The 24987-nt window shown below is 40.2% G+C and overlaps 1 protein-coding gene across 4 annotated transcripts in view; it reads right to left on the minus strand.

Moving 5' to 3' along the window:
- DENND1A (DENN domain containing 1A) overlaps positions 1 to 24987 on the minus strand; it is a 502861-nt gene that overhangs the window by 172706 nt on the left and 305168 nt on the right. The window lies entirely within an intron of this gene.

Genomic DNA, 24987 nt, shown 5'->3' on the forward strand with positions numbered 1-24987 from the left:
TTCAAAGCCTCTAGCACAGTGCCTGGCACACAGTAGGAGCCTAATAGATAGTGACTATTCTTCCACACTAGCCTGACTCCAAAGCCAAAACTACCCAAGCCATTATTTTAACATAAAAAAGAATAATGGGCCCACAAGTAACATTTTCTAGTGCGTCAATTACTGAAATGTCACTCATTATGCTAAGCCTAGTGGGTTTACTTAGTGACCCAAACTCGGTGTGTATCTGGGAGTTAATGAAGTGCTTGGTGTTTACAAAGATAAAAGCAGGATTTGTCTCAGCAACAACCCTGGGCTGAATGGATATAGATTTCCATGCTTAGGGATGTGGCCAGGCCGGATCCACGGTGAATCACATGGAAACATCTACACAGAGTGAGATATCTCCCAAGGGGATCTGGGCATCTCCACCTCCTCAGAGGAGGAAAAAAAACAGGAACGGGGGGTGGGAAGTGTGTATAATAGATGTGTTTCACAGTGTCCCTGCTGTGATGAACAACTTGATCCACTTACAGTTCCAAACACATGATGCATAAAAGAGCTGACAGAAATTCAATTCTTGCAAAGAAAAGCATCTGCTCTCTAGTGGGAACGGCCAAATATTAAGCAGTTTTAAGGCAGGGCAAAGACCTGGAGGAACACACTTCATTATCTAGATAGCCACAGTAAAGAAATGCAGAGGATTACAAACGAAGAAAAAAGTAGCTGAGATTCCAAGCATTAATTACCCGGAGTAAAATGATTCAAGTTAAATCTTTGTTACGACAAATATTAAACCCAGCTGTGTTTATGTAGCAGTTGTGAAAAAGAAGAAAAAAAGAAATCCGTGTACAATATCTGTGAGCTCTGCCAGTTAATTGAATTCGCTGGCAGCACTTCCTCTACCACGAGCCAAACATCCTCAAAGATAAAATGTAGCTTTTAAACAGACCTAGGGAAAACGGAATCAAGAAATTTCAACCAATAAAACACAACTCTTTACTGGTATAAAAGTAAAGTAAAATTCAGTAATGAAAGGAAGGAAGTCTCTTAAACATTTACTGCATTCCAAAGCTTGGAGTTGCGGTTTATTGCTGAGGTCTCTTCTGATGTCCCACAGTGCTCCTGCTCCAGCATCTTTAATGAAGTCCCATAAACTCCCATAAAATACTCAATAGTTGACAAATCATACACACACACACTCAAGGCAAGGCCCACTGGATCCCGATGCTCCTTTCCTTTCTGCATGAAATTTACAAGTCGTGGAGTGCACACTGTCATGAAGTGGTTCAACACAGAAAAGAGACCTACAGACAATCCCGTAAAAATATGAGGGACGAATGACTGGATACTGGTAATAGGTGACACTGACAAGAATTCTCTTTAGCAAACTGGCCCCTGACCTCAGGTCCAATATTGGTAGATTTGGGGTGGGGGGAAGCTTTGGCCAGATTCTAGGAACCAGAGAAGCAACAAGAGGTTGGATCCAACACTCTGCCCTTTGTCTGGGCCTCAGTGTAACGTAGACCTTTTCACATCAGTCCCTGGCTTATCTTCGCTGATTTCCCCCCTGCCCAAAATATGAAGTCCAAACTTGATTTTATGTCAGAAGGCCATTCCCCATCTGGTCCCTCCCATACACTTCTTTGGTCTTATCTTTTGTCCTTCCCAACCACACCCACTACGGTCTAGCTGGCCTCAACTATTAATCCTTGCCCAAACACATTACCCTTTCAATTCACACCTCCAGCCTCCATGCATTCCATTCCTGCCTCCCCTATGCTCCTCTCTCCTTTTCCAGGAACAGTGACTATTTCTTACATGTCTCCATATTCCTACGGCCCAAGACACTGAGCACACATCCAGAAAACTTTGGCTAGATAAATAGTCTCCATTCCTGAACTGGCTATAGATCTCCCCATTTGGGACAATAAACCACTGGTGTCTGGGGGCTCCTGTAGATGGAAACAAAGGTGCTGGTATGAAGTGTGAGTGGGTAGGAGAGCGGCAAGAGAGGTGCCAGGAGACGTAGGTAGGGACTGGATTATAAAGGGCCATATTATGGAGCTTGAATTTTACCCAGAGGAAAATGAGGAGCCATTAAAGGGTTTTAAGTTGGAGAGTGGTGTTTACGTTCTGGAACATGCCTTCATTTACAGCAACAGAGAATGATCTGGGATTGGAGAAGGGGGGCAAGACTGGCAGCCCAGCCTTCTATTAGCTCTTCTACAAATCAGCCTGTGACCTCACTGAGAATAAGGTCCATGTCTTAACCATCTCTGCATCCATTATATCCAAGATAAAGTCTGGCACATAGTAGGTGCTCAGAGAATGCCTGCGTTTTTGTTTGTTTTGTTTTTTTGGCTTTATTGAGGTATAATTGACAAATAAAATTGTACATATTCAAAGTGTACAATGTGATGATTTGATATATGTATGTATTATGAAATAATTACCACAATTAAGCGAAATGACATACATACCCATCACTTTACATAGTTACCTTTTTCGTGTGTGTGGTGAGAACACTTAAGATCTACTCTCTCAGCAAATTTCAAGTATGCAATACAATATTAACTATAGTCACCATGCTCTACATTAGATCCTCAGAACTTATTCATGTTATAACTGAAAGTTCGTACCCTTTGGACCAACATCTCTCCATAGGAAACGTCTGTTGGATGAACAAACACTCTATTACAGAATACTAACAATACATGCTTTACAGTGGCAGAAGAATCAAATCCACAAGAGTACAGTACTAAATCTACAAGGCCTAAACATATAAAGATTTACATAAAATACTGATTATAATTAAAGCCTGCCCATCTCCCTAGTCAGTATTTTTTCTTACTATTGGGATTTTAAGAATGGTTCTTTTGCAAGGTTTACTATTAGTTTAGGCATTTCCCAGAAGGACAGATTTTTCAGGCTAGACAGCCCATGAAGTCTGCTCTGTAAGATCTCATCCTTTGTTTCTGGGATCAAATGCACTGTTGACTCACAAGGTAGGATGGTACTCCAGCTCCAAGGAGGCCCTGTAGCAACATCTCTAGAGTCTGAGGGTTCTAGGCTTTTGGAAAGATACGGCACAGAGAAGCTCTGGCCAATGACCTAACAAAGGCAAGGCCATCTCCTAGCAGGTACTGCTCTCTTTCCAACTAGCAAACTAAGCAGGAGTACCCCAGGGGAGAGGCAGCAAGCAGATTCTTGCTTATTTGAATCTGGGCCCTTCTGAAGCCGTTTTGCCTTTGGACTCCCAAAGATAGTCAGCTATCTGGTCTAGCCCAATTTTAATGTAATTTGAGCCAATCCTGAGCTCAGAATTAAACAAGACACTGTCATTCATTAAGTAAACATTTATTGAGTACATGCTGTATACTGAACTCTGGGGCAGATACAAAAGTGAAGAAGAAACAGTTTTTAGTCCCTACCCTAGAGGGGTTTGAAGAGAGGACACAAACAAAAATAATTCCCTAACATGAGTAGTGCTGTAACAGAAGAATGTGCCATGTGCTCTGAGAATATAAAGGGTAGGGCAAGGAAGATTTGATTCTAGAAACACTAGAAAACTGACTGGCGGTAGAAGATAGTGAAGGCATGGAATGCAATTAGGAAGCCACTGCCACCTTTCCAGTTTCATAGCATAGGAGAAGTACAGGGTCCAAATGACTTGCTGGCCCTAAAACAGACTGGGATATCTATACACGCATACAATTTCAATGAAAATAATTAATATCATATGAATTTTAAATAATTTTCAAAAGTAGGTGCTAACTTTCACATAACCGATAAAAGTGAAAACTGGCAAAATCTTTTGGGGGAGGTGGTGGTATTTAAAAGTGTGTATCAAAAGCCTTAAATTTTTACATACCCATGATTCAGAAATTCTACTTCTAGGAAATGCATGGAACTCAAGTAAATGACAGAGAGATTTAGCCACAAATATGTCCATCACACTGCTGTTTAAAATAATGCAAAACTTTAAATTATCAGGACAGGATTGGTCAAATATATTATGGTATATATCCATAGAGTGGAATGGTAGTTCATACATTAAAAGGTATGAATTTTAATGATTAAAATGGTCACACTATATCAATGGTTTTCCTTTTTTAACTGTGATGCAGAGTAATGAATGTATTATACTTTGTAAACCAGTATATGTATATTATGTACATTTAATTAAAAAGTTTCATGAATTGACTCTTACCCATATTATGTGTGATGCACTCTGATATTTTGCATTCAACTCTATTTAAAAAAATGCTTGCTGTGATCCACTAAATTGATTTTATGGTTTCACTAATGGGTGAGTGCTTGCAATTTGAAGAAAGCCATTTTTAGGTTGTAAAGTAAAATCTCAATGGCATTTAGTAATCATGGCCAAAGAGTCAAATGCTTGGCACTCAATATACCCAGTAAATTATAGCTGTAACATACATTGAATTTCTCCTGTCTCTCTTCAAAAAAGGGACTCTGATCTTCAGAGATCTTTGCTTTTCCAGATACTGGTACAAAGTGGAGAGTCAAATGTTGACTAATAAACGAGTAAATAAATTAACGCGTTTCCCAAGGTCTAGTGTTCAAGCTAGACTGCACACTTTGCTCATTCATTCATTCATTCACTGATTCCACAAACATTCACTGAAGGCTCCTATGAGCCATGCACTGTGCTAGTGCTGTGTTTACAACCACGTAGAGTCCAAATGCTTAGGAGGGGAAAGAGTTATGCACATAAACACTACGATACAGCAAGTGGTATAAAGAGGTATGGGAAAAATGTTCTAGAGACTTAGAGGAGGGAGTGCCAAACTGTGGGAGCATCACAGAAGTGACACTTGAGGCGCACCCAATAGAACAAATAGGTTTTCGCCAGGCAGAAAAGAAAGGGTATCCTAACCAGAGGGAATAGCATGGAAAGAAGCATGTGTCAAAGAGTATGAGGCACTGGGGGATGGGATCATTCTCCCTGTGGCTGGGAAAGAGGTATGAATACCGCAGTAACCGAGGATGAGGCTGAGGGGTTGCCTGGCGTCAGTGCAAGCCTGTGAAGAAGCTTGGATGCCACGCTAAAGGACTGGCGACTACCCTGGGCCCGGTGCACCGTGAGTGCTCCATAAACGGTAGCTTTTGTCCCTTACCTTCTCCCCTTTCTCACATCAATGAACACTGCTCAGTGTGGTTTCTCTCTCTTCACATGCTTAGAAATCTCTTGGATAGCCTCAAAAATCCCACCAAGGAAGAACAAGAAGTTTAAGTGGTTTAAAATGCATCACTGAATCATTTGTGATCTTTTTATCCAAAGAATATGGAGAAGACAGAGAAACTATAGTCTTGAAGACATACAAACCATAAAGCCCAAAGCCAAGATATTCAAGTATTTCAGATGCCAGGAGGAAAGACGATTTTTCCATCATAAAACTAATAATTAATCATACCACAGAAAATTTGGAAAATAAGACGAAAAAAATGTTAACTCATAACTTTACTATCTTAAGACACCACTGTTGGCAATTTGGAAGTTCTTTTAAAAATCTTTTACTTGCGTGTATCTGGCTGTTTTTCTTCATCGTATCATGTAATATTCTGCTTTTTTCACTAAATTGTATCCTTAGCTTTTCCTGTGTTGCCCACATTCTTCATAACCATCATTTTTAAAGGCTGTTGAGTATACTCCATTGAAAAGCAGTAGGGTAGATTACCTTAATCACTCCCCCTAATTTTGGATATTAAGGTTGTTTCCAGTTTTGGTTAACATAAACAATGCTATTTCTCCATATAGAAGTATTTACTGAAAAAAAAACCCTCAAATGTAGAATTACTGGGTCAAAAGGGAATATATATTTTAATGTCCTATTATAATATCAGAAAGCCTGTTTTAAAAGAGCACCAATCAGGCTTTAGAAAGCATGAAGTAAAAGAAAGGAGAGAGTAAGCAGATGGTAAAGGCTTCCATATATATGTGCATAAGCAAAAGCCTGCAAATTTCAGGCCAAAGAATATTAGAAAGGGCCCCGACTGAGCCCTGGGAAATCTCGTTCTCCAGTGATAAAGTGTGTATGTCCACATCACTGAAAGCCTGGAAGAGTCTGAGCTCCCTTTCACCAAGCTTTTAAATAAGCCCCACAAACTACCCATTGGCTAAACAGCTTACAATTAACACTCTTGAAGGAACAAAAGATGTTCTTTAAATTTTAGGAGGGAAACAGATGAAGAGTGCTTGGTTAAATGGCTGTGGAGGGAGGAGACATTATGTTCCTGTTCTCAGCATCCATGTGGGCTTGAGATAAACAGGAAGTCTGTAAACAGGCCTTTAGATCAATAAAAGATGCAGGATTCTTGTCATATTCTTCCTCCAAAATCCACAGCTAGGCAACAATACAATACTGTCAGTGAAAACAATACATTTGCAAGTTTCACGGAACCCAGCAAAGTACAACAGCATTAACCTTGCCAACTTCACTTTTTTTTTAAAGGTAGAAACAGCTAACTGAGATGAGATTACAAAATTTAAGACTAAATTTTTTTAGATACCTAGTACAAAGCCAGAGCCACCCTGCCTTCAAAGTTACCCCTTTATTCTGGTCATAAATCATACGAAAATCAGCAGAGTTGTTCTGAAAGCTACTCAATATTGGAACCTCCCTTTAAAATTAATTTCCAAGCCCTCTTCTCTTTTACAATTAACTTTATTGTCATAACTTATATCTAATAGAATCCATACATTTAAAAAGTACAATTCGATGAGTTTTGAGAAATGTATACATCTGCGTAACTACCACTACAATCAAGAAACAACATTTCCTTTACCCCAAAATGTTCCTTGGTGCCCTTTCAGTCAGTCCCTGCCTTCTCCATCCCAGCTCAAGGCAACTACTGATCTGCTTTTATCCACTATCAGACTAGCTTTCTCTCTTCCAGAATTTTATATAAATGAAATTATATAGTATATTCTCATGTGTCTGGCTTCTTTTGCTCAGTGTAATGTATTTAAGATTCATCCATATTGTTTCCTGTATCACAAGTAAGTTACAATGGAATACTGACTCAGTAATAAAAAATAAAGGATATAACATTGTTTATCCATCTACCAGCTAATGGACATCAGGGCTGTTTCCAAGTATTGTTTACTATGAATAAAGCTGCCACAAACATTCATGTACAAACCTGTCTCGATGTATATTTTCATTTCTCTTGGACAAATATCTAGGAGTGGGATTGTCAGGCTATACAGTAGCTGTATGTTTAACTTTATAAAAAAACTGCCTAACTATTTTCCAAATGGTTGTACCATTTTACATTCTCATCACCAGTGATGAGAGTTCCAGGTCAGCTGTTCCACATCCTTGCCAATACTTGGTATTGTCAGTCTTCAAAAAAAATTTCAAGTCAGGACTATTGAAGTATGATTTACATACAGTAAAATTTACCACTTTTAGTGACTAGTGCTATGAATTTTGAAAGATGAATATGGCCATGTAACCATCACCCCCAGCTCCTGACAACCACCCATCTGATTTTTATCTCTGTGGTTTTGCCTATTCTAGAATGTCATATAAATGGGTTCTTTCACTTAGCATAACGTGAGATTCATCCATTTTGTTGGATAGATCAGTAGTTAGTTTCTTTTAATTGCTGAGTAGTATTCCTTTTTATGGGCATACCACTGTTTGTTTATACATTCACCAACTGAGGAACATTTGGATTGTTTCCAGTTTTTGGCAATCATGAACAAAGCTGATAAAAACATTCATGTACATGTTTTCGTGTATACATAAGTGTTCATTTTCTTGGATGAATATCTAGGAGTGGGACTGCTTGGTCATACAGTAAACATGTGTTTAAGACATACATTTGTAAGAAATGCACAGTCTTTTTATTTTAGCCATACCAGTAGGTATACAGTGGCACCCTCATCGTGGTATTAATTTTCACCCTCGTGGAACATCTTTTCATGTGCTTATTGGCCATTTGAATATCTTTTATGTTAAGTGTCTCTTGAAGTCTTTTGCCCACTTTTTAATTGGGCTGTCTTCTTATTGAGTTTAATAGTTCTTTACATATTCTCGATAAAAGTCCTTTTGTAGATACAGATATTGAGAATATTTTCTCTCAGCCTGTGGCTTGCCTCTTCATTTTTTTAATGGTGTCTTTTGGAGAGGATAAGTTTTTACCTTTTATGAAGTTCAATTTACCACTTTTTCTTTCATGATGTGTTTTTTTTTTTTTTTTTTTTAGTAATTTTATTTATTTATTTATTTGTGAGGAAGATCAGCCCTGAGATAACATCCATGCCAACCCTCCTCTTTTTTGCTGAGGAAGACTAGCCCTGGGTAACATCCGTGCCCATCTTCCTCTACTTTATATGGGACGCCGCCACAGCATGGCCTGACAAGCAGTGCATTGGTGCGTGCCCGGGATCTGAACCCAGGCTGCCAGCAGTGGAGCACGTGCACTTAACCGCTATGCCATGGGGCCGGCCCCTCATGATGTGTGCTTTTTGTGCCTTAAGTAAGAAATCTTTGCCCACCTCAAGTTTGTGAAGATCTTGCCCTATATCTTCTTCTACTCATTTTATAGTTTTTGCTTTTATGTTTAGGTCTATAATCCATTTTGAGCTAATATTTGCATGAGGTAAAAGTCAAGATTCATTTTTTCCCATATGGATATCCAGTTGTTCCAGTAGCATTTGTTGAAAAAAAACTATCTTTTCTCTGTTGAATTACTTTGGTATATTTGTTAAAAATCAATTGACCATTTATGTGTGGGTCTAATTCCGAACTATTTACTCTCTTCTGTTGAACTATATGTCTATCTACATTTATTATAATTTTATAGGGAGTCTTCAAAGTAGGTAATACAATTCCTACAACTTTGTTCTTTTTCAACATTGTTTTGGCTATTCTAGATCTTTCGCATATTCATATACATTTTAGAATAAGCTTGTCAAGTTTTTTTTTTTTTAAGCCATCTGGAATTTGGGTTGGGATTATACTGAATCTATAGATCAATTTAGGGAAAATTAACATCTTAAAAATATTGAGTCTTCCAATCCAAAACATGGAATATCTCTCCGTTTGTTTAGGTCTTTTAAATTTTCTTCTGAGAAATGTTTTATAGCTTTTAGTATATAAATCTTGCACATATTTTGTTAAATTTATTCCTAAGTATTTTGTGTTTTGCATGCTATTTTAAATGGTACTTTAAAAATTTCATTTTCCAATTGCTCATTACTAGCATACAGAAATACGTTGATTTTTGTAGACTGACCTTACCCTGCACCCTTGCTAAATTCATCTATGAGACTCCTTAGGATTTTCCATATACATGACTGTGTTGTCTGAATAAAGCCAATTTTTCTTCCTTCTTTCTAACTCTTAGGGCTTTTATTTCTTTTCCTTGTCTTAGTGAATTGATTGGAACCTCCAGTACAATGCTGAATAGAAATGAGAAGAGCAGACATCCTTTTCTGGTTCTCATTCTCATGGGGAAAGCATTCAGTCTTTCACCATTTAGTATGATATTAGCTGTAAGTTTTTCCTAGATGCTCTTTATCACAATGAAGATACCTAGTTTGCTAAGAGCTTTTATCATGAACAGGTGTTGAATTTTTCCTAAAATACTTTTTTGCACATGATTTGATATAGCTTTGCTTTTTCAGTCTGTTGATATGGTAAATTACATTGATTTTCAAATAGTTAGCAAATCTGTATTCATTTGTTCTTGATGCATTATCCTTTTTATATATTGCTAGATCCAATTTGCTAATATTTTGTTAAAGATTTTTACATCTATGTTTATGAGGTATATTGGCCAGTACTTTTTTCTTGTAAATTCTTTGTTTGCTTTTCATGGCAGGATAATGCGGACCTCATAAAATAAGGTGGGAGGTAATCCTTTCCCTCTGTTTTCTGAAAAAGTTTGTGTAAGACTATTAGTTCTTCCTTAAATATATGATAGAATTAATCAGTGATGCTATCTGGGCCTGGAGTTTTCTTTCTGGGAAAATTTAATTACAAATCCAAATTTCTTTAACAGAAATATTGCTATTTTTCTCTCTCTCCTTAAGTCACTTCCTATAACTTGTATATTTCCAGGAATTTGCTCATTTCACCAAACTTGTCAAAATTATAGGTATAAAGTTGTTCACAATAGCGTTATTCCCTTTTTTAAAAAATATATTGAGGGCCGGCCCTGTGGCTTAGTGGGTAAGTGCGCGCACTCTGCTACTGGCAGCCCGGGTTCGGATCCTGGGCGCGCACTGATGCACCGCTTCTCCGGCCATGCTGAGGCCACGTCCCACATACAGTAGCTAGAAGGATGTGCAACTACGACATACAACTATCTACTGGGGCTTTGGGGAAAAACAAAAGGAGGAGGACTGGCAATGGATGTTAGCTCAGAGCTAGTCTTCCTCAGCAAAAAGAGGAGGATTAGCATGGATGTTAGTTCAGGGCTGATCTTCCTCACAAAAAAAAAAATTGAAATATTTTTAGAATATTTTTAGATTTACAGAAAAGTTACGAAGATAGTATAGAGCACGTCCATATACTCCTCACTTGTTTCAGTTTCCCCTAATGTATCTTGTATTACCATGGTACATTTGTCAAAACTAAGAAACCAACACTGGCACATTATTATTAACTAAACTCTAGACTGTACTGTGACTTTACCAGCTTTTCCATTACTGTCCTTTTTCTAGCCCAGGATCCACAGAATTCCACACTGCATTTACTTTTCATGTCTCTTTAGTCTCCTCTGGTCTGTGACAGTTCTTCAGTCTTTCCTATGTTTTTTACGACCTTGACAGTTTTGAGAAGTACTGGTTAGGTTATTCTATAGAATGTCCCTCAATTTCAGTGTATCTGAAGTTTCTGCATGATTTGACAGGGTTTTTAGAAGGAATACCACAGAGGTGACATATCCTCCTAATCACATTATATCAGGGTTACATGATATTCACACAACATCACTGGTGATGTTGAACTTGAATACTTGGTTAAGGTAGCGTCTGCCATTTCCCCACCAAAGTTATTCTTTTTCCCTTTACATGCTTTATTTTTGGACATGAGTCACGAAGTCCAGCCCACACTCGAGTGTGTGTGTGTAGGGGATGGGGGTTGAGTGGAGATTAAGCTCCTTCTCCCAGAAAGGAGAGTATCTATGGAAATTATGTGGAATTTTTCTATAAGGAAGATTTGTCTCTTCTCCCCTACCAACTCTCTTTTGATTAGCATTTGCATGGTATATCTTTTCCATTCTTTTCCTCTTCACATCTGACTCTTTATATTTCAAGTGGAATTCTTGTAGACGGCATACAATTTGATCTTGCTTTTTAATATAATTTAATAATGTCTTTTAATTAGAGTATTTAGACCATGTACATTTAATGTAATAATCAATATAGGTGAGTAAGTCTATTGGCTTGCTAACTTTTCTATTTGTTCCATCTGTCTTTGGTTCCTTTATCCTTCCCCTCCTCACTACCCCACCCCCAATCTTTTGGATCTTCAATATTGACTTATTAGCTATATATGTGTCTTATTTTTTTTCCTTAGTGGCTTCTCTAAGGTTTATAATATACATCTTTAACTTAAAACTCTACCTTCAAATAATATTATACCAGTTTGCATATAATTTAAGAACCTTAAGACAGCACACCTCCAGTCTCCACTACCCTACCCTTTGTGCTATTAGTGTCATACATTTTGCTTCTAACTATTTTATAACACAATACATTGGTATTATTACTTTACTCAATTACCTTTTATAGAAATGAAAAATGAGAAAAGAAGTCTCTTACGCTTACCCACATATTTACTATTTCTGGCACTCTTCATTCCCTTATTGCCCAAGTTTCTCTATGGTATAATTTTTCTTCCATCTGAAGAACTTCCTTTACCATTTCTTGTCATGCAGGTCTACCGACAATAATTTTTCTCACTTTTAATTTGTCTAAAAAAGTTTAAATTTTGTTGTCACTTTTGAAGGATATTTTCACTGGATATAGATTTCTAGGCTGACAAAAATTTTCCTTCATTACTTTATTTTTTTTATTTTTTTATTTTTTTTTAAAGATTTATTTATTTCCCCCCCAAAGCCCCAGTAGATAGTTGTATGTCATAGCTGCACATTCTTCTAGTTGCTGTATGTGGGACGAGGCCTCAGCATGGCTGGAGAAGCGGTGCGTCGGTGCACGCCCGGGATCCGAACCCGGGCCGCCAGCAGCGGAGCACGTGCACTTAACCGCTAAGCCACGGGGCTGGCCCTCCTTCATTACTTTAAAAATGTCATTCCATTATCTTCTGGCTTATGTAGTTTCTTACAAGAAGTTATCTGTCATTACTTCTTTCTTTTATATAATGTGTCTTTTTTCTCTAGTTAATTAAAAGCTTTTCTTTTTATCATTGGTTTTGAGTAATTATCATGATAAGCCTTTGTGTGGTTTTATTTGAGTCTATTATGCTTGAGGTTCATTGAGCTTCTTGGAACTCTGAGTTTACTGTTTTCATCAAAACTGAAAAAAAAATTGGCTATAATCTCTTTAAATATTTTTTCTGTCTTGCCCCACCTTCCTCTCCTTCTAGGACTCCAATTACATGTATGTTAGTCCTCTTGATATTGTGCTATGGGTCCTTGAGGTTTTGTTAATCTTTTCCAGGCTTTTCCCTTTCTCTGCTTCACATTGGATAGGTTTTACTGGTATGTCTTCAAGTTCATAGATCATTTATGTTGTGGTGTCTAATATCATTTTAATCCTATCAATGAAATAATTTTCATTCCAGGTATTATATTTTTCACCTCTAGATGTACCCTTTCATTCTTTTTATATCTTCCGTTTCTCTTCTCATTTAGTTCAGGTTTTCCTTTAAATTAATGAGCATATTTATAATCTTTATAATATCTATCTTAAGATCCTTGTCTGCTAGTTCCATCATATCTGTCATTTCTTTTTTTTTTTTAATTTTTTGTTTATTGCAATAACATTGGTTTATAACATTGTATAAATTTCAGGTGTACATCATTATACTTCTATTTCTGCATAGATTACATCATGTTCACCACCCAAATACTAATTACAACCCATCACCACACACGTGCCAAATTATCCCTTTCACCCTCCTCCCTCCACCCTTCCCCTCTGGCAACCACCAACCCAATCTCTGTCTCTATGTATTTGTTTATTGTTGTTATTATCTACTACTTAATGAAGGAAATCATATGGTATTTGACCTTCTCCCTCTGACTTATTTCACTTTGCATAATACTCCCAATGTCCATCCATGTTGTCACAAATGCCTGGATTTCATCGTTTCTTATGGCTGAGTAGTATTCCATTGTGTATATATACCACATCTTCTTTATCCATTCCTCCCTTGATGGGCACTTAGGTTGCTTCCAAGTCTTGGCTATTGTGAATAACGCTGCAATGAACACAGGGGTGCATGTATCTTTATGCATTGGTGTTTTCAAGTTCTTTGGATAAATACCCAGCAGTGGAATAGCTGGATCATATGGTGGTTCTATCCTTGATTTTTTGAGGAATCTACATACTGTTTTCCATAGTGGCTGCACCAGTTTGCACTCCCATCAGCAGTGTATGAGAGTTCCCTTCTCTCCACATCCTCTCCAACACTTGTTGTTTCCTGTCTTGTTAATTATAGCCATTCTGACGGGCATGAGGTGATATCTCATTGTAGTTTTGATTTGCATTTCCCTGATAGTTAATGATTTTGAACATCTTTTCATGTGTCTGTTGGCCATCTGTATATCTTCTTTGGAGAAATGTCTGTTCAGGTCTTTTGCCCATTGGGTTGTTACTTTTTTTGTTGTTGAGATGCATGAGTTCTTTATATATTTTGGAGATTAAACCCTTATCAGATGTATGGTTTGCAAATATCTTCTCCCAATTGTTAGGTTGTCTTTTCGTTTTGTTGATGGTTTCCCTTGCTGTGCAGAAGATTTTTAGTTTGATGTAGTTCCATTTCTTTATTTTTTCTATTGTTTCTCTTGCCCCGGCAGACATGGTGCTTGAAAATATGTTGCTAAGACCGATGTTGAAGAGCGTACTGCCTATGTTTGCTTCTAGAAGTTTCATAGTTTCAGGTCTTACATTCAAGTCTTTAATCCATTTGGAGTTAATTTTTGTGTATGGCATAAGGTAAGGGTCTACTTTCATTTTTTTGCATGTGGCTATCCAGTTTTCCCAACACCATTTGTTGAAGAGACTTTCTTTTCTACATTGTATGTTCTTGGCTCCTTTTTCAAAGATTAGCTGTCCATATATGTGTGGGTTTATTTCTGGGCTTTCCATTCTATTCCATCGATCTGTGTGTCTGTTTTTGTGCCAGTACCATGCTGTTTTGGTTACTATAACTTTGTAGTATATTTTGAAATCAGGGAGTGTGATACCTCCAGCTTTGTTTTTTTTCCTCAGGATTCCTTTAGCTATTCGGGGTCTTTTGTTGTTCCATATAAATTTTAGGATTCTTTGTTCTATTTCTGTGAAAAATGTTGTTGGAACTTTGATAGGGATTGCATTGAATCTATAGATGGTTTTAGGAAGTAGGGACATCTTAACTATGTTAATTCTTCCAATCCAAGAGCACGGAATATCTTTCCATTTCTTTGTGTCTTCTTCAATTTCTTTCAGAAATGTTTTATAGTTTTCCGTGTACAGCTCTTTCACTTCTTTGGTTAAGTTTATTCCTAGGTATTTTATTCTTTTTGTTGCAATTGTAAATGGGATGGTATTCTTAATTTCTATTTCTGCTACTTCGTTGTTAGCGTATAGAAATGCAAGTGATATTTGTATGTTGACTTTGTATCCTGCAACTTTACCATATTCATTTATTACTTCTAAAAGTTTTCTGGTGGATTCTTTAGGGTTTTCTATATATAAAATCAGGTCATCTGCAAATAGTGAGAGTTTCACTTCTTCCTTTCCAATTTGGATCCCTTTTATTTCTTTTTCTTGCCTGACTGCTCTGGCTAGGACTTCCACTACTATGTTAAATAGGAGTGGTGACAGTGGGCATCCTAGTCTGGTTCCTGTTCTGAGAGGGATAGCTTTCAGTTTTTCACCATTGAGGATGATATTAGCTGTGGGTTTCTCATATATGGTCTTTATTATGTTGAGGTACTTTCCTTCTATCCCCATTTTATTCAGAGTTTTTATCATAAATGGATGCTGTATCTTGTCAAATGCTTTCTCTGCATCTATTGAGATGATCATGTGATTTTTATTCTTCATTTTATTAATGTCATGTATTACGTTGATTGATTTGTGAATGTTAAACCATCCCTGCATACCTGGAATAAATCCCACTTGATCATGGTGTATAATCTTTTTAACGTATTGTTGTATGCAATTTGCTAGTATTTTGTTGAGGATTTTCGCATCGATGTTCATCAGTGATATTGGCCTGTAATTTTCTTTTTTTGTGTTGTCCTTGTCTGGTTTTGGTATCAGGGTAACGTCAGCTTCGTAGAATGAGTTAGGGAGCTTCCCCCCCTCCTCAATTTTTTGGAAGAGTTTGAGAAGGATAGGTATTAAGTCTTCTTTGAATGTTTGGTAGAATTCACCAGGGAAGCCGTCTGGTCCTGGACTTTTATTTTTGGGGAGGTTTTTGATTACTGTTTCAATCTCCTTACTGGTGACTGGTCTATTCAAATTCTCTACTTCTTCTTGATCCAGTTTTGGAAGGTTGTATGATTCTAAGAATTTATCCATTTCTTCCAGATTGTCAAATTGGTTGGCATATAGCTTTCCATAGTATTCTCTTATAATCTTTTGTATTTCTGAGGTGTCTGTTGTAACCTCTCCTCTTTCATTTCTGATTTTACTTATTTGTGCCTTCTCTCTTTTTTTCTTGGTGAGTCTAGCTAAAGGTTTGTCACTTTTGTTGATCTTTTGAAAGAACCAGCTCTTGGTTTTATTAATTTTTTCTATTGTTTTTTTGGTCTCTATTTCATTTATTTCTGCTCTGATTTTTATTATTTCCCTTCTTCTACTGCTTTTGGGCTTTGTTTGTTCTTCTTTTTCTAGTTCTTTTAGGTGCATTGTTAGATTGTTTATTTGAGATTTTTCTTGTTTGTTGAGATAGGCCTGTATTGCTATAAACTTCCCTCTTAGAACCGCTTTTGCTGTATCCCATAAATTCTGGCATGTCATATTTTCATTTTCATTTGTCTCCAGGTATTTTTTGATTTCTTCTTTGATTTCTTCGTTAACCCAGTCGTTGTTCAGTAGCATTTTGTTTAATCTCCATGTATTTGTGGCTTTTCTGATTTTCTTCCTATAGTTGATTTCTAGTTTCATACTGTTGTGGTCAGAAAAGATGCTTGGTATTATTTCAATCTTCTTAAACTTATGGAGACTTGTTTTGTGGCCTAATATGTGATCAATCCTGGAGAATGTTCCATGTGCACTTGAAAAGAACGTGTATTCTTCGGTTTTTGGATGGAATGCTCTGTATATATCTACTAGGTCCATCTGTTCTAGTGTGTCGTTTAAGGCCAATGTTTCCTTATTGATCTTCTGTTTGGATGATCTATCCGTTGGTGTAAGTGGAGTGTTAAAGTCCCCTACTATTATTGTGTTACTGTCTATTTCTCTTTTTATGTCTGTTAATAATTGCTTCATATATTTAGGTGCACCTACATTGGGTGCATAGATATTTACAAGTGTTATATCCTCTTGTTGGATTGTTCCCTTGATCATTATGTAATGCCCTTCTTTGTCTCTTTTTACAGTTTTTGTTTTAAAGTCTATTTTGTCTGATATGAGTACTGCTACCCCAGCTTTCTTTTCATTGCCATTTGCGTGGAGTATCTTTTTCCATCCCTTCACTTTCAGTTTGTGAGTGTCTTTAGGTCTGAAGTGTGTCTCTTGTATGCAGCATATATATGGGTCTTGTTTTTTTATCCAGTCAGCCACCCTATGCCTTTTAATTGGAGCATTTAGTCCATTGACGTTTAAAGTAACTATTGATAAGTATGTACTTACTGCCATTTTTTAACTTTTTTTTTTTTCTCAGTGTTTTAGTAGTCCTTCTCTGTTCCTTACTTCTTCTATACAGAATTGATGGTCTCTTTAGTTTGACCTCTGTCTGAAAGCTGTACTCTTTAACTCCCCTCCTCCCTCCTTTTATGTTTTTGATATCATATCTAACCTCTTTTTTGTGCATTTGTATCCATTTCCCTCTTATCATGGAAATAGATAATTTTTCCTATATGTGGTCTTCTTTTCCCCTTAAATCAGTCCCTTTAACATTTCTTGTAGCACTGGTTTCTTGGTGACAAACTCCTTTAATTTTTGCTTATCTGGGAAAATTTTGATCTCTCCTTCCATTTTGAATGATAACCTTGCTGGGTAGAGTATTCTTGGCTGTAAGTTTTTTCCTTTTAGCACTTTAAATATATCATGCCATTCTCTTCTAGCCTGTAAGGTTTCTGCTGAGAAGTCAGCTGATAGACTTATGGGGTTTCCTTTGTATGTAACTTGACATTCTCTTGCGGCTTTTAGGATTCTCTCTTTATCTTTAATTCTGGACATTTTGATTATGATGTGTCTTGGTGTGGGCCTCTTTGGGTTTATCTTGTTTGGGGCTCTCTGTGATTCCTGTACCTGGATGTCTGTTTCCTTCCTTAGGTTAGGGAAGTTTTCATCTATTATTTCTTGAAATAGATTCTTTGCCCCCTTGTCTCGCTCTTCTCCTTCCGGGACACCTATAACACGGATGTTAGTGCGCTTGATGTTGTCCCAGAGGTCCTTTAGACTGTCCTCACTCTTTTTAATTCTTTTCTCTTTTACCTGTTCACCTTGGGTAATTTCTTCCAGTCTTTCTTCCAGCTCACAGATCCGTTCTTCTGTATCCTCTACTCTGCTTTTGAGTCCCTCTAATGAATTTTTCATTTCCAGTATTCTATTCGTCATTTCTGATTGGTTCTTTTTTATATCTTCCATTTCTTTGTTGACATTCTCACTGAGTTCATCTATTCTTCTCCCCAGATCAGTGAGCATCCTTAACACTCTTAGTTTGAACTCTCTGTCGGGTAGGTTGCTCATTTCTGTTTCACTTAGTTCCTTTTCTGGGGTTTTGTCCTGTTCCCTTACTTGGGATGTATTCTTTTGCCTCCTCATTTTGCCTCTTTCCCTGTGCTTGTGTCTACGTATTAGGTAGGTCAGCTATGTCTCCTGCTCTTGGATAGGTGACCTTATGTAAGTGATGCCTTAGGAGGCTTCCAGTGTGCTTCCCTCAGTTCTCAATGTTCCAGGGGTGGCCCCTATGTGGGCTACGTGTGTCCTTCTATTGTGGCCTGTTTGCTCTCCCTGTAGGCACCCAGGGAGGCTGAGTTATGCTCCTGGCCAGCTGTTGTAATGCTCAGCTGCTTGTAGTTGTTGTGGGACCTTCAGTTTCTTTATCCGGTGTGGGGAGCCCCAGCACAGTTGGCTGTAAGCTCTAATACCACATTTATGTTGCAGTATTTCTTTTAAGTGAGTAGGCCCCCAGCGTGGCAGGCTGTTAGGCTCAGGGCCTTACAATTGCTGTAAGCCTCTAGCCTATTAGGTCTCTTGTCAGCTCTCTGAGGATTGCAGCTGGGTGGGGCTGGCCTCAGGCACAGGAGCACCCAATTGTTTCAGGCTTTGGAAGGTGGGGCAAACCTCCTATGTGGGTCTTTGAGAAGCACAAGTCTTCTGCAGCTGACAAGCCCTGTTGCCCACAGGTCCACACACACAGTCAACACAGTCCTGCCCCGTGTGAGCGCCCCGACCTCCCCAAGCGGACCCAGTCTGTCCACGGCGGAAGCCCCACACACTCCGCCACTGCCCCATACTCTCCATCTGCTCCTTGTGCACACCCTGCCCCACTCAAGTCGGCTCAGTTGCCAGGCTGCAGAGAATCCAGTCACCAATCTATGCAGGCCCACAAGTTGCCTGAGGGCTTGTTGTTGGGTGGGGCCAGTCTCTAGGGTGGGCTGCCTGCCCTGGCTGAGCTGGATTAAATCGGTGCTCTAGCGGGTGGAGCAGACCCTGGGCTAGCAGGCCTCAGGGAGAACTCCAATGGCGTCTGTGTCAGCACGCTCACACCAGGCCACAACAATGGCCGCCGCCAATGTCCCAGTCCCTGGAGAGGTCTCACCCCTCACCGAGATGCACTCAGGGCCTATTAGGTGAGTCTCTTGTCACCAAAGCACTGTGCACCTTTCTTTCTGGTGATTTTAGGATGCTTTCTGGAACAGGTGAGTTTGTGCGTGGGCCCTTTAAGAGCCAGTTTTAGTTTCTTTGTGAACCGGGTTTTTTGGGGGTACTCCCCAATGCTTTAGTAGCAGGCACAGTCAGATATTATGCCGCTGGTCTCGATTGTGCTGGGTCCACGAAATGCCCACGTTGGGGGCGCTCCCCGGCTTAGGACCCCGCGTCTCCAGGGAGGGTGCGTACCTGTGCGCTGCTCCTGGCGGCCGTGAAGCTGGCGGCTTGTGAAGGCGGCGTTTTTCCTCTCTGGAAGGGAGTCTCTGCCTTTTCTACCCCAGTTAGGATTGTCCGTTGTTGCAGGAGTTCCTCTTATCCAGTTTTCAGTTCTGTCTCAGGGGTAATTTTTCCACGAGTAGTTGTAAATTGGCTGTGTCCACAGGAGGAGGTGAGTTCAGAGTCTGCCTACGCCGCCATCTTGACTCCGCCCCTGGCTGCAAGTTCTAATACCACATTTGTGTTGCAGTATTTCTTTTAAGTGAGTAGGCCACCAGCGTGGCAGGTTGTTAGGCTCAGGGCCTTACAATTGCTATAAGCCTCCAGCCTTTAGGTCTCTTGTCAGCTCTCTGAGGATTGCAGCTGGGTGGGGATGGCCTCAGGCAGGGGAGCACCCAATTGTTTCAGGCTTTGCAAGGTGGGGCAAACCCCCTATGTGTGTCTTTGAGAAGCACAAGTCTTCTGCAGCTGACAAGCCCTGCCGCCCACAGGTCCACACACACAGTCAACACAGTCCTGCCCCGTGTGCGTGCCCTGACCTCCCGAAGCGGACCCAGTCTCTCCACGGCGGGATCCCCACACACTCCACCACCGCCCCACGCTCTCCACCCGCTCCTTGTGCACACCCTCCCCCACTGAAGTCAGCTCAGTTGCCAGGCTGCAGAGAATCCAGTCACCAATCTATGCAGGCCCACAAGTTGCCTGAGGGCTTGTTGTTGGGTGGGGCCAGTCTCTAGGGTGGGCTGCCTGCCCTGGCTGAGCTGGATTAAATTGGTGCTCTAGTGGGTGGAGCAGACCCTGGGCCAGCAGGCCTCAGGGAGAACTCCAATGGCGTCCGTGTCAGGACGCCCAAACCAGGCCACAAGAATGGCCACCGCCAATGTCCCAGTCCCTGGAGAGGTCTCACCTCTCACCGAGATGAACTCAGGGCCTATTAGGCGAGTCTCTTTTCACCAAAGCACTGTGCACCTTTGTTTCTGGTGATTTTAGGTTGCTTTCTGAAACGGGTGAGTTTGCACGTGGACCCTTTAACAGCCGGTTTTAATTTCTTTGTAAATCAGCTGTTCTGGGGGTACTCCCCAATGTTTTAGTAGCAGGCAAAGTCAGATATTATGCCATTCATCTGGATTGTGCTGGGTCCACAAGATGCCCACAGCAGGGGTGCTCCCTGGCTCAGGGCCCCGCTCCTTCAGGGAGGGCTGCGACCTGTGGGCTGCTCCCGGGTGGCCATGATGCTGGCGGCTTGTGAAGGCAGCGTTTTTCCTCTCCAGACGGGAGTTTCTGCCTCTTCCACCGCAATTAGGATTGTCCGTTGTTGCAGGAGTTCCTCTTATCCAGTTTTCAGTTCTGTCTCAGGGGTAATTTTTCCATGAGTAGTCGTAAATTGGCTGTGTCTGCGGGAGGAGGTGAGTTGAGTCTGCCTACGCTGCCATCTTGACTTTTCTCTCCTGTCATTTCTGAGTTTGTTTCTATTGACTAATTTTTCTGTTGGTTACATTTGTCCTGATTCTCAACATGTCTAGTACTTTTTTGATAGGATGCTAGATACTGTGACTGTCACGTTGTTGAGAGTTGGATTTTGTTGTCTTCTTTCAAAGAGGGTTGAAGTTTATTTTGACAGGAGGTTAAATTTTTTGCATATGAGGTTGATGCTGATAAGGCTTTTTTTTTTTTTAAAGAAATGGTTTTGTTTAAAACTTTTTACTGAAGTTTAACATGCTTACATAAAAGTACACATATCATTTGTGGATGGCTTGATGAATTCTTGCCCATGTAACCAGCACTCAGACAAAAACCCAGTATATTACCAGCATATCTGAGGCCCTCTCTTATGCTCAAGGCTTGGTTTTAAGCTTTGTTAGGGCAGGGCTAAAATCACCTTTACGCTAGAGCTAATTTAGACCACTACACCAAAGCATGGCCACCTGAGGTCTATATGACTATCCTGAGTGATCAACAAGATCTCCTTACTCTCACTGGTCAGAGCTTGAATGATTCCTAGTCTGTGTGAGCTCCACCCCACACAGATGGGGCAGATCAATCTTCAGCAGATTTGTCAAGAGGACCCAATTCAGATTTCTGGAGCTCTTTTGCTGAGTAGTTCCCTCCTGTCCAGTACTCTGACTCACAAAATTAAACCACTTCTCCCTCAAACTCAGATCTCTAACCCCTCAACTCAGCAAGACTGTTGTGCTTTGCTGCATTCCCCCTCCAGGCACCAGGGGCCAGAAAATGCCTCAAGGCAGAAAACCAGGGGGATCATAGGCCTCACCTCACTTGGCTCCCTTTCTCTCAGGGATCATAGTCCTGCACTGCCTGTTGTCCAATATGTGAAAACACTTGTTTTCATATTTGTCCATAGTTTCAGTTGTTAACGGTGGGAGGAGAAATCCAGTTCCAATTATTCCACTATGGCTAGAAGCAGAACAAAGGCCTCTTGTAATAAAATTTCCTGCAAGGATGCCATGTTTTGCAAGATTTCATCTACCAAAATAACCCAACCCATATATCGCTTCCATCCTTCCAGCTATCTATTCAGTGGCTGCTAGATTCCTAGGAAACAAAGATGAATAAAACTTGATCCCTGCCCTCAAAGAACTCACAATTAAAAGGGAAAGCCAGAAATGTATAATAAATTATACTGCTGGATGATAAGCAATACAAGCAGCTATGAAGACAAAGAGAAAGATATGGTCAAATCTACTTGGAGAGGTCAGGGAAGGTTTTTACAGCCTAACGTTTAGAATGGGTCTTGAAGAGTAAGTAAGAGATTGACAGCTGCGGCAGGACATTTGGGACAAAAGAAACTCTGTGTGCAAAGTATGAAGTTATGAAACAAGACATAAGCTTGGGAGAACTACTAACAGTTCCAGACACCTATAATACAGGGTTTGAAGCAGGGAGAGGAGAGCTTAAGTTATGGGAAAAAAATGGGAGGATCATATCATGAAGGAGAGCCTTGACTGCCATGCTAATCATCATTCACATCCATAATTCATCATTATTAACTACCATCTATAGCACTCATAGGATATATGTTTTACATATATTATATACATTACATTTAATTCTCACAATAACCTTATGAGGAAACTAAGGCTCAGTGTGCTTATGTAATTTTGCCTAAGATCACAATTAGTAAGCAAAGAAACAGGATGTAAACACAGGTTTGTCTGATTCCAAAGCCAATAAAAGGAACTTGCCTCTAATCTATAGGCACTAGGAAGTTATGGAAGGAATTTTTTGTCTTTAGAAGTTTTTTTTTCTTTTTTAATTATGTTCATTGACGGAATGCTTTTAAGTAGGATGGAAATACAGTTAAATTTGTGTTTTAGAAATGAGGAAGGAGGGCTGGAGTCTGAAGAACCGGTTCAGAGGCTGCCGGTAGTAGTGCAGGAGAGAAATAAGAGCTTGGATTAGGTGATGTCTAGGAGAGATGGAGAAGAGGATTTGAGAAATGTTTAAGAAGCAGAATCTGGCAGGTGCAGAAGACAACCAGCTTTGGCAAAATGGGAGATTGTGAGGTCAACCGCGGACATGCTGATACACTAAAAGTACCTGGTCCTGTGCCAAATGCAGGGACACGAAGATGCGCAGGACGTGATTTCTCTTCTTAAGGACTTGATAGCTCACATAGCCTTACAGAATCAAATCTATCAATCCCAATGAAACACAATATAACTACCTTATGGACCACATTCCCTCTCCATTACTATCTCTGGAATCTCTGATGAGTGTAGAGCCCCATTCTGGAAACCACTGCTGTAGAACCTTCTCAACCCTGCTACAAACCAGCTTGCAAATAGGAGGTCCATTTTGTGCAGGCTGAGGACTGTTAGGATATGGAGGGAACTAACTGTCCTCTAACTCTGGCTGTAATTACTAACAACAATTTTATTAAAAACAAATGTAGGGGCCGGCCCCGTGGCGTAGCGGTTAAGTGTGCGTGCCCCGCTGCTGGCGGCCTGGGTTTGGATCCTGGGCGCACACCGATGTACCGCTTGTCAGGCCATGCTGTGGCAGCGTTCCACACAAAGTGGAGGAAGATGGGCATGGATGTTAGCCCAGGGCCAGTCTTCCTCAGCAAAAAGAGAGGAGGATTGGCATCGATATTAGCTCAGGGCTGATCTTTCTCACAAAATAAAATAAATAAATAAAAACAAGTTTAAAAAAAAAAACAAGTGCAGGTACCATTATTGATCACTGACAACATGTGGGCATGGTGCCAAGAATTCGACGACAACTACCATCTCATTTATTTGCCACAACAATCGTAATAATAGGCCTAGGACTCCTCTTTTAAGGATAAGAAACTGAGGCTCAGAGAGGGACAATAACTTGCTCAAGTTACTTTGGTTCCCTGAGGCCACCTCATTGATGATTTAAAAGGCATCTTGGAATATGCCATCTTCAGGGAGACTTCATTACCCTCCCCCAAATTCTGTCACTCCTGGGCCCTTCTGTGTCTCATTCCTATTTCCTTTGTGGCCCCCATTATGCTATACCACAAGATACATGTAATTTATATCTCTGTTTCCTCTACTGGAACATGCTCTTTGAAGGAAAGGACTAGATCTGCTTCATCTTCGCTATTCAATGCCCAGCCCTGGGTCAGAGCACTGCAGATGGGACCAGTCAGTCCCCTCCACAGTTTCTGAGCCACCAGTCACTCATCCCGGGCTGCCCCAGGGTCCCTGGCCAATCCTTGCACCTGATACACCTCAGGCTCGCTTACCACATTCACTCAGAAGCTGAAAGGTCCATACCTAAGACACTCAAGGCTTGAAGGGAGAGCTTTTCCACTAAAAGGGGAGTGGAAACCTCAGATTCCTTGGCCCAAAAGAACTCAAATTATGGCCAGGAGGCCCTAAGATACCAAGCACGTCCCCTGTCCTGACATGATGAACAGCAAACCTTAGTGTCTGGTACTTTTATTTTTCCTACTTCTGTCATCTCTCTCTGCCTCAGAGGGGGGCAGTGTACATTGAGTGGAGGCAGCACGGGCTTTGGTGTCATCCAGACTAGGGTTCCAATGTCAGCTCTGACCCAGGCAGCTGTATGATCTGTGGCAAGGCACGTGCTCTCTGAGTTCTCTCCCTGTGAAAAGGAGAGAATGCCTACTCCATGGGGCTATGATGCTAACTGAATGAGATCCTGAATGCAGAAGGCACCTAGAGAGGCAGTGGGGCTGGGTGGCTCTCTGGAGGGACAGAGTTGTGTTCACTTCTTGGCTCCCCCTCTTTCTAGTTCTGTGGGTAAAGTGCGGATAAGAAAAATACCTTCCTCAGAGTGGTGTGAAGAGGAAATGAGAGGTCAATGACACGTGCTTAGCACGTAATAAGTCAATGAACAGTAGCCATTGGTTAATTATGCTACAAATGGAGCATCTTTACAGAGCACAAATGGCTCCCCCAAAATCTCACAGTGAGTTAAGAGTAGAGGAGTTTGAAACCCTGCTGCAAGCCATTCATCAACAAACAGCAATCTCTTCCTAACAGCTAATCTCCAAGCGCCACCGGGACTCCTGGCAGTAA

This window comes from Diceros bicornis, chromosome 28, assembly GCF_020826845.1.
Source record: "Diceros bicornis minor isolate mBicDic1 chromosome 28, mDicBic1.mat.cur, whole genome shotgun sequence".
Lineage (NCBI taxonomy): Eukaryota > Metazoa > Chordata > Mammalia > Perissodactyla > Rhinocerotidae > Diceros > Diceros bicornis.